The sequence below is a fragment of the Pinus tabuliformis genome, chromosome 6, assembly GCF_031772625.1.
Source record: "Pinus tabuliformis cultivar Carrire ecotype Pingquan chromosome 6, CPIR1, whole genome shotgun sequence".
Lineage (NCBI taxonomy): Eukaryota > Viridiplantae > Streptophyta > Pinopsida > Pinales > Pinaceae > Pinus > Pinus tabuliformis.
In genome coordinates, this window is record NC_142292.1 from 1,092,204,504 (window position 1) to 1,092,212,831 (window position 8,328).

Consider the following 8,328-nt stretch of genomic DNA (forward strand, 5'->3'; position numbering starts at 1 on the left):
ACAATGACCATATCATCCTTCTTCTCTACCTCATGGATCAACACATAATCACCAAGAACCATTATGTAGCCCCTCTTCTCGGTATTTGCACACTGTGTTTTATTGTTTTTCTAATCACCCTTTGAACATTGAATATAATCAATCCTCACCTCCTCACATATCTCTAACAAAGGAACTTCTTATGAAACCATACCTGTCATCTAAACTTCTTTAGGGTCCTTAGAAACAATCACTACACAAAGTGTTGGATCCCCTAGAGCAGCATGCATCAAGGTTGTCAAGGAGATAGGCCTTGAGCCACCACCATTAGGTGAAATCACCTGATCCTTTCACACTTCTGCATTTTCCAAAAAGCCATCCACCGAAAACCCTTCTGAGAAAACCATCACTAGGTATGGAACACTAGTAAGACTAAGTCCATGGCTATGTCCCATGCGGCCAAATCTGACTCCCAAACTAGCAACTGAACCTCCTCCCCGCCATCAAAATACTAAGGATTTAGGAAAGAATCAAAACAAAAACCTCCATCGAAGCCAAAAATTCTTCCGGGGAAAATGAAGCCTAGCCCCGATCTAGGTATGAACTAGCTCCAACCAATACTTACACACAATACATCATAGCAACAACAATTGGCTTCGACTGAATTTGGAAGTATTCCAATGGGTCAACAAAGTATTCAACTCAGATTTCATCCATTCTAACTATAACAATTAGCTTTCAGTCACAACCACATCTGTTTCACCGCCTTTAACACAACTCCATCAGAGAAGAGAAACCAAATGTATTCCATATGTATGTTTAACTCATATATTAATTGATTTTATAATTAATGATAGATAATAATTTAAAATAAAAGTATACATTAGTTAAATTTTGTGATTTTTTTTTTTTAAATCTGGGTAAGTGTTTTTATGGTTATCATGGATTGATGCTTATCAACATTTATAAACTATTTAATCTATATAGCTTCCCTAGTATATATATCAATCAACATTCAAGAGATTAGGTTACATCCCTTGCAAGTAGTTGCAACGATTATTTATTGGCACATCGCCACCATCTATCAAAATATACACAATTTTCATAATCCATTAAGAGATATATATAAATTGTAGTCAACTCTAACTTTGTCCAAATTAGCTAGACATAGTGTAGGCTATCAGAGTTATTGGGTTAACAATTTATCATGAGCCAAATTATGTTGAACACCAAAACATAAAGAAGAAGGATGGATTTACGACACTCCTTTTAGGAGATATATCTTGAGTTAATCGCCACCTTTCTTCAACTGGTGCATTTGATGATAGGAGCTTGAAGCAACATTTAAGTTTACTAGTAGATGTAAGAGACACCAACATAAATGAAACCACATAGTTTCTCATTTTTGCCAATGATTGATTGTGGAAAGTCATGAAAAATCAGCAGGCTATTGATTTGGTTAGAAAAATCAAGGATCCTTAAGTGGAAACCAAGTGTCTGAATAAAATTAATTTCAATAGCAAGAAAGAGAAAAGATGACCATAAAGCATACACTTCTGGTTCCAATCAAGAAATCAATGATTTGATGACCGTAGTAATGTTTATGTTCTTATGATAAAAAATGTCACAAGGAAGTTGTGAGAAGAATTAACATGGATATTGCAATAGATACCTCTCATTTTGAAGGAGTGACAATGGCAACTCCACATCCCATTTCGGGTGTTTCCAAAGCATTTAAATCCAATACAAGTAATTTCAAGCTTAATCTTGGTATTGGAGGTTATAGAACAAAATATCTTCAACCCTATGTGCTCAACGTGGTGAAAAAGTCAAATAATTTGATATTGGAGGAAGAAGACAATCAAGAGTATCACCCTATTAAAGGTTTGGTTACTTTTAATAAGGCTACTATGGAATTGTTGCTGGTAGCCAACAATAATGCAACCAAACAAGGATGAATGGTAAGTATCCAAGACCTTTCAAGAACTGGTTCTCTTCACCTTTCTACTACCTTTATTGCTACTACCTTTATTCAAAGATATTTTCCTAGAGTACAAGTCTTAATTTTTTCTCTAACATGGGGATATCACAAGAACATTTTCAATGATACTAGGGTTCCAAGGTCGGAATACTAGTATTATGATCCAAAAACCCTAGGACTAGAATTTGAAGGGATGATTGTAGATAGGAAGGTTGCACCAAATAGGTCTTTTGTGTTGCTTCATTGTTTGGACCACAATCAACCTGGAATTGATACAACTCTTGGGAAATGAGAGAATACCACTAATGTTATTTAGGAAAACGAATCTTACTACTTTCTTTGATTTTTCTTATCAAGGATTTGTGAGTGGTAGTCTTGATTAGGATTCATCATCTGTAAGGATGTTTGTAGCTCGTGGAATGGAAGTTTTTGTTTCTAGTCCTACATCAAGAACTTCGGTCTATATGCAAAATGGATAGGAGCTATCAATGTTGTGTGCCTGTTGCATTGTCTAATTGTAACATGATCTAACCATCCAAAATCAATCTTCTGTGGAAATCTCCACTATAGGCTTCCAAAGATGAATTGTTATCATACGATTTAATTATGTTGATATTTATATTCTTCAGAATGTAAATCAATTGTTTATGTTCCTAGTGGTATGGATTTGTTGATTAGTTGAGATGATCACTCTTATGATTTGAGTGTCGATAAGGAGTTCTTGTGTCCCGATTTTCTTTTAATCTACTTGTACCATTTTCCTTACTTATTTTTGACATACAATCTTATTTGTGTATTGATGCCAATGGTTTGATTATTAGATCTTCTCTTAGAATTTATGTTTTTTGAATTGCAACGTGTGAGTATGTTTTTACTTGAATTGGATTCAAATTTGACTTAGTTGTGAGGTGAAAAAGACATATATTTGTTCCTTTTTCTTCAACTTGAATTTCTACATTTGAAGATTTTGATACTTCCTTTTTGACAAAGTGTTGTACTTTTTTTCCAATAACTTATTTTCCTTCTTAAGCTTATTAGTGTGTGTAACTAATTTTTCACTATAGTCCTTAAGGCGAGCAATTTCTTCATTTTTTTTTCTATGATAATTTGTCAACTTCTTTTTGTAGATTTTACATTCCTTTTTGGTTTTCTTGAATAATTAATTTTGAGATATATTTTTATGTCTTCTGGTGTTACTGAATTTGGTTCCAATGTCCTATAGCGTTATTTTTTTCTTCTCGTAGGAGAAAGTCAAAAAATTCTTCTTCATATTTTTTATAAAGGACCCTAATGATTCCATTTAGGGCGAACCCATAAAAATGTCACTATCATCACAAAATAAATATTTAATGGTGAATTGAGAGACAAAAGTATAGTCCCCTTCAATTATAAATTGCTCATGTTATACTGTTTTTCATCAATGCCCATTGTTTCAATTATATTTGACTCAGGAACAACTAATTGGTTAGCACATTCAATACCAACATAGCTGTCATGTTAAGTAGGAGGAATAGAGATCATAACATCCCTTCCTGCAATTGTTCCATTGAGTTTAAATAGTACAAAAATAACTTTGTTAAATTTTTTAGGAAATTTTCCACTACAAGTCTCCATTTTAATTTTTCAAACTTCATAATATGTCACTTAATGTTTTAACACTTTTATGATTAGGTATTATTGATATAATACCTTTTATCCACTTCAGAATAATTATTTTTGCAAAAACTTTAGTCGCTTAATTAAAGAGTGATGCCCTTTTGCACTTCAAAACTTCAAGAATGATGAATGCCCTTTTTCTTTTCTAGCTTAATAGTCTTTTAATAATACTTTTTTTTAATAAGTTCTTTGACTTTAAATTAGAACTTCTTCACTAATGTTTTTTTTTTTTTTTTTGTAACTAATGCCCTTTTTTGTATATATGATTTCCTTCACCTTTTAAATATATATCCACTTACACACTTTTAACTCCTTGGATAATTTCCTCCACTTAAAAATATATAACCTATCATTCAGTCAATGTGATATTTATATTTATATGTTTTTCTTTTCCTTGCAAACACCATGGGAAATTACCATGGGTTACTAAAAGCATGAGCTTGTAAACCACCCATGGAAATTAGTGAAGAATCAAGATTATCTTATCTACTCTTTCATTTATTCAAAACCCTAGGATTTTTTTCATTTACCTTTTACTTCTTACTTTTTGTTAATTACAATAATAAGAGTAGACAAAAGCCTAAATCTAGTGAAGGACATAGGGAATAGGGAGACCCTAACATTTTTATGTGGCGAGTGGTTGGATAAAAAACCAAAGCAGAGGGTGCTCACTAGCTTGATCAACTTCCATAATACAGGCGACACCACCCAAGGATCAAGAGGTCGATGGGGTCCATAGCTGCTGGAAGAGATCATATGCATAAGAGTTGTGGTAGAAGTAGAAGGAGTGTCGAGCATAGGGAGTTGAGGAAAAACTCCCATAAGAGAGGAACTTTTGAAGAGCCCAAAACGAATACTCAATAGTTGATCGGGTGGTCTCCCATGAGTGGTACATTATTCCCAGTAGTGGAAATCTAGGCAGATGGCACACAGAATTCAAGCTGATATATAGTGACAATCTTGCCTTCATGAGGAACAAAGTTTGTTATCACACAAAATATTTAAGACATCTGTAATATAAAGAAATCCACGTGAACAATATAAAATAGTATATAAGTAATTGATAATAGAAAATATGATGATGAGAGTACATTTGAGGTCTTGTATATATATCTAAACAATAGTGCCCATTCATAAAGAGTCATGTCATTTGTGACATGTCTTATCATAATTTTTAATTATATTATATTTATGATTATTATTTATGTCTATTTTATGCATATTTATGTTCATAACACCTCTACCCTTGCTTATTTCTATTCTTGGATACGAGACTATATACTATATGCTATAGGAACATTATCAAATATTGTGACTATATATAAGAAGATCTATTTGTCACAAATAGAGAATTCTATTGATTTTGGATGATAATTACAACGTATAGACACTTAGTCTATTGAGTTAATCATCCAAATCATTCTATGAAAATGGTGAATCATGACTTCTAATCTTATGTTCGTCCTTGAGATCATAAATAATGCATTGATATCTTGACTAGTAAATCTCAATGAGCATTGGAATTTATTTTAACCCTCTAGCTCTTGTAACAACATTTGAGGTAAACTCATTAGGTAAAACTTCTCAATCCTATCATTATTTGAATATCTATCTCATTACATACATCATGTTCTACATGAGGCCTACCATTAAATTCACATGAAAATATCTTAGATTTGGTAATTTACATGTGTTCATGCCAACCTTCACTTTATGAATGAACAATCATAACTCAAACAACTAGTGGTTGATATGAGACATACATGAAATCATAGTGTCAGGTAAAGATATGCCAAGATAGGAGGTCATCAACCAAATTTAGACTAACCCTTCTTTTTTAATAAGTAGGATTCTAAGAGTAATCTCCAATTAAGCAAAGCCCTTTGTTTCCCAATGTATGAGCACATACCTACCATATATTTTTCTATCCTAACCTCCTTTGGTTCCTAACTCAATATTTTATGGTTAAGGAATAATATTTCACATCTTTATGAACATCATGGGACTTCGACACAAAAGTCATATTCCAGATTAAGAGATAGCTATCACTTAAACCAAAATTTAGTTTTAGAGATAGAATAAAGCATAGTCTCTAATACCATGGATAAATTATTCTAGGTAAATAAATTGAAACAACAAACTATGCAATTAATATAAAGTAAAGAGAACCTAAAATGTGTAGACCAGTGGTCTAAGGACCAACTCCATGAAATAAGAATAATTTCAAGCTAAGTAGAAAAATTTATTTTTGAAGTAGTAAAACATCTAAAAACAATTAAACTATTTCTAACCTAACCTACACCAACTTGCTCAAAATTGTGTAAAGTTGTAAAGCCAATATAACCATCAAAAGATATCAACACCTACAAGAACATCAAGGTCATGCATAGGTCTAGAGGTTTGGTATACTATGTTCTGTATCATTAAAAATATGTAAGAATTTAAAAATTCATTCACAACAAGGAAGCATTTAATGTTTACTACTTTGAAGAAACCATTAAGAAAATTATGACTCCATCCAGCATTCAATGATATCATGATAATGGTTATTGCAATCTTGAGAGATTGGAATGAGATGTGAAAATAAGCGTAAGTATACTTTATCATCATATCTACTTGGTTGCTCTAAATTGTTTCTCATCAAAATTTATCTCTTCACCAAAGTTATCATTTTTTTCAATGATCATGATACTGGGTTTTGTTGTAGCAGCTGTTAGCCTCTACAATTTCCTAAGCTGAGGAGGAGATCAAAAGAGGTAACCTCAAACCACTTTTAGCTCAGTAGCTAGCCCTACTGAGCCTGAGAGGGATATCTCAAAGTTTTTATCAATGAATAGCTTTAAATAACAAAGTTTTTAGGCTAGATATGTATGTTTTGTTTGTGTGTTTGTGAATTTGGGATTTTAGGGTTTGCTGGACTAGGGTTTAGAGCCAGTGATTAGGTTTAGGCTTTAGGAATGCACAGACAAATATAGAAAGGAGCTAGGCATCTGAAGGCTATGGTGTATTTGAAATATTGTCAATGTAGTATAGATTAGAAAGTTTTGAAGATACTAATGAGCATATGTAAGTATGAGTTCGTTAGCGTTTCGAAGAAATAAACACAACTATGAACACCACATAAAAAGAGCTTGAAATCAAAAATCCTATCTATTTAACTGCAAGGTAACTCATAGATAGAAGACAAAGCATGTGAAGAAAGATAATTTAGCCATTAGAAACTGATAGAAATATTGAACAAGCACCATACACTCACAGAACTAGAGTTCCTGAAAAATAGTTGCAACTGCTCCTGTATTAGCTGAAAAGATCATAACATCTAAGCCTCCTCCACAAAAGTCCAACCCTTCTCTCTGAATGAGAAATAGTACATATAGACTCAATTCTTCAAGAGTTGAATTCCTAGGCGGTGGAACTGATTGCAAGATTCTCTCAACCAACAGGTGAGAGTGAGAAGGTCAAATACAAACACTGCTTGTAGACTTTGTTTTGGACTATACTTCCTCAATGAGGCCTATTAAACATCAAAAACAACCTATCATGTGAATTTATTCATGCCTACATCATCTAACTTCGAACCAAGTTCAATTACATTAAGAGTTTTGACTTTGACCAAGTCAAACTGAAAACTAGGAAATTTACATAGTGAAATTTAAAATAAAAAACACAGGAAATTGTAGAACCACAGCGCTGACTTTTATCCCACTTTAAGGTGCCTTCCGAAGTTCCGAATGAATATCTGAAAGAATTTTCAACTATATTTTCAAGTCTAGTTTCCAGAACACCTTGAATTTTTGAAAATGACCCATGGGAAGGCCTTCAAAAATCCAATCTCCCAAGGTCACTCCAGAAGCGCAACACCTGTCAAAAAGAGGTCCAGAAAGCTGATTTTTGACCACTTTTTCCCATTTTTCTCAAAATTTAGGCCTCCTCTAGAAAATTTGAAGAAATGGGTTTTGAGAGGATGCCAAGGGATTTCCAAAAATGCAAACCATTCCTGAATTGAGTGCCTGAGGAAAAAGCGCAGCACCTCTGGGACTAGCTAAATTTCTGCGTAAGGCACTAAAATTTCCAAAAAACCAAAAATGATCAAAATTTCTAAAATATTGGTCAAGAGATGTGAAATGAGGCATATTAAGCCCTCATAGATGCTTCAGCAAGCATCTCCAAGTTTCCTTTATCATTTTGGTCCTTTAGGGCTTCTTTGAGCTTGTTTTCAAGTTGCTTGACCTTAACATTGCAAATCATGTTCTGAGCTTGGTAATGATGTTCCATGTGCCTTAGCAGCTGATTGTCGATATTAGCCTTGTTTAGAAGCTTCTCTAAATGGTCATTGACCTTGTCTAACCAGTATTCTTTGTCTTGATTGACTTCTAATGCAATTTTGTCTTATGGCTCTAATTCCTCATCCTATAAGATGTGTTTTTCTTCTTCCTTTAATGCCTTTTTAAGCCCTTTGGTTCTTGGCCTCTTTCTCTTACCTTTTCCTTTTGTTCCTTCAGGCTCATTAATCTCCATGACTACTTTTCCCTTGCCTGCTTGCTGCAATAGTTTAGTTTTCTCCTTTTCCATGATCAATTGTTTTGCCTTCAGTTGACTATTTTCTTGTTCTAGGAATGAAATGATAAACCTTGCTCTTTCCATGTTGACTGTAAGTTCCTTGATCTGATAATCTTTGTCTCTGATCATCTGCTGCATGCTTGAGGTCTCAT

The 8,328-nt window shown here is 33.3% G+C and overlaps 1 pseudogene; it reads left to right on the plus strand.

Moving 5' to 3' along the window:
* Positions 1-2,486, plus strand: part of LOC149262717 (aspartate aminotransferase, chloroplastic pseudogene) — an 84,559-nt pseudogene extending 82,073 nt beyond the window's left edge.
* The last annotated feature ends 5,842 nt before the right edge of the window (positions 2,487-8,328 follow it).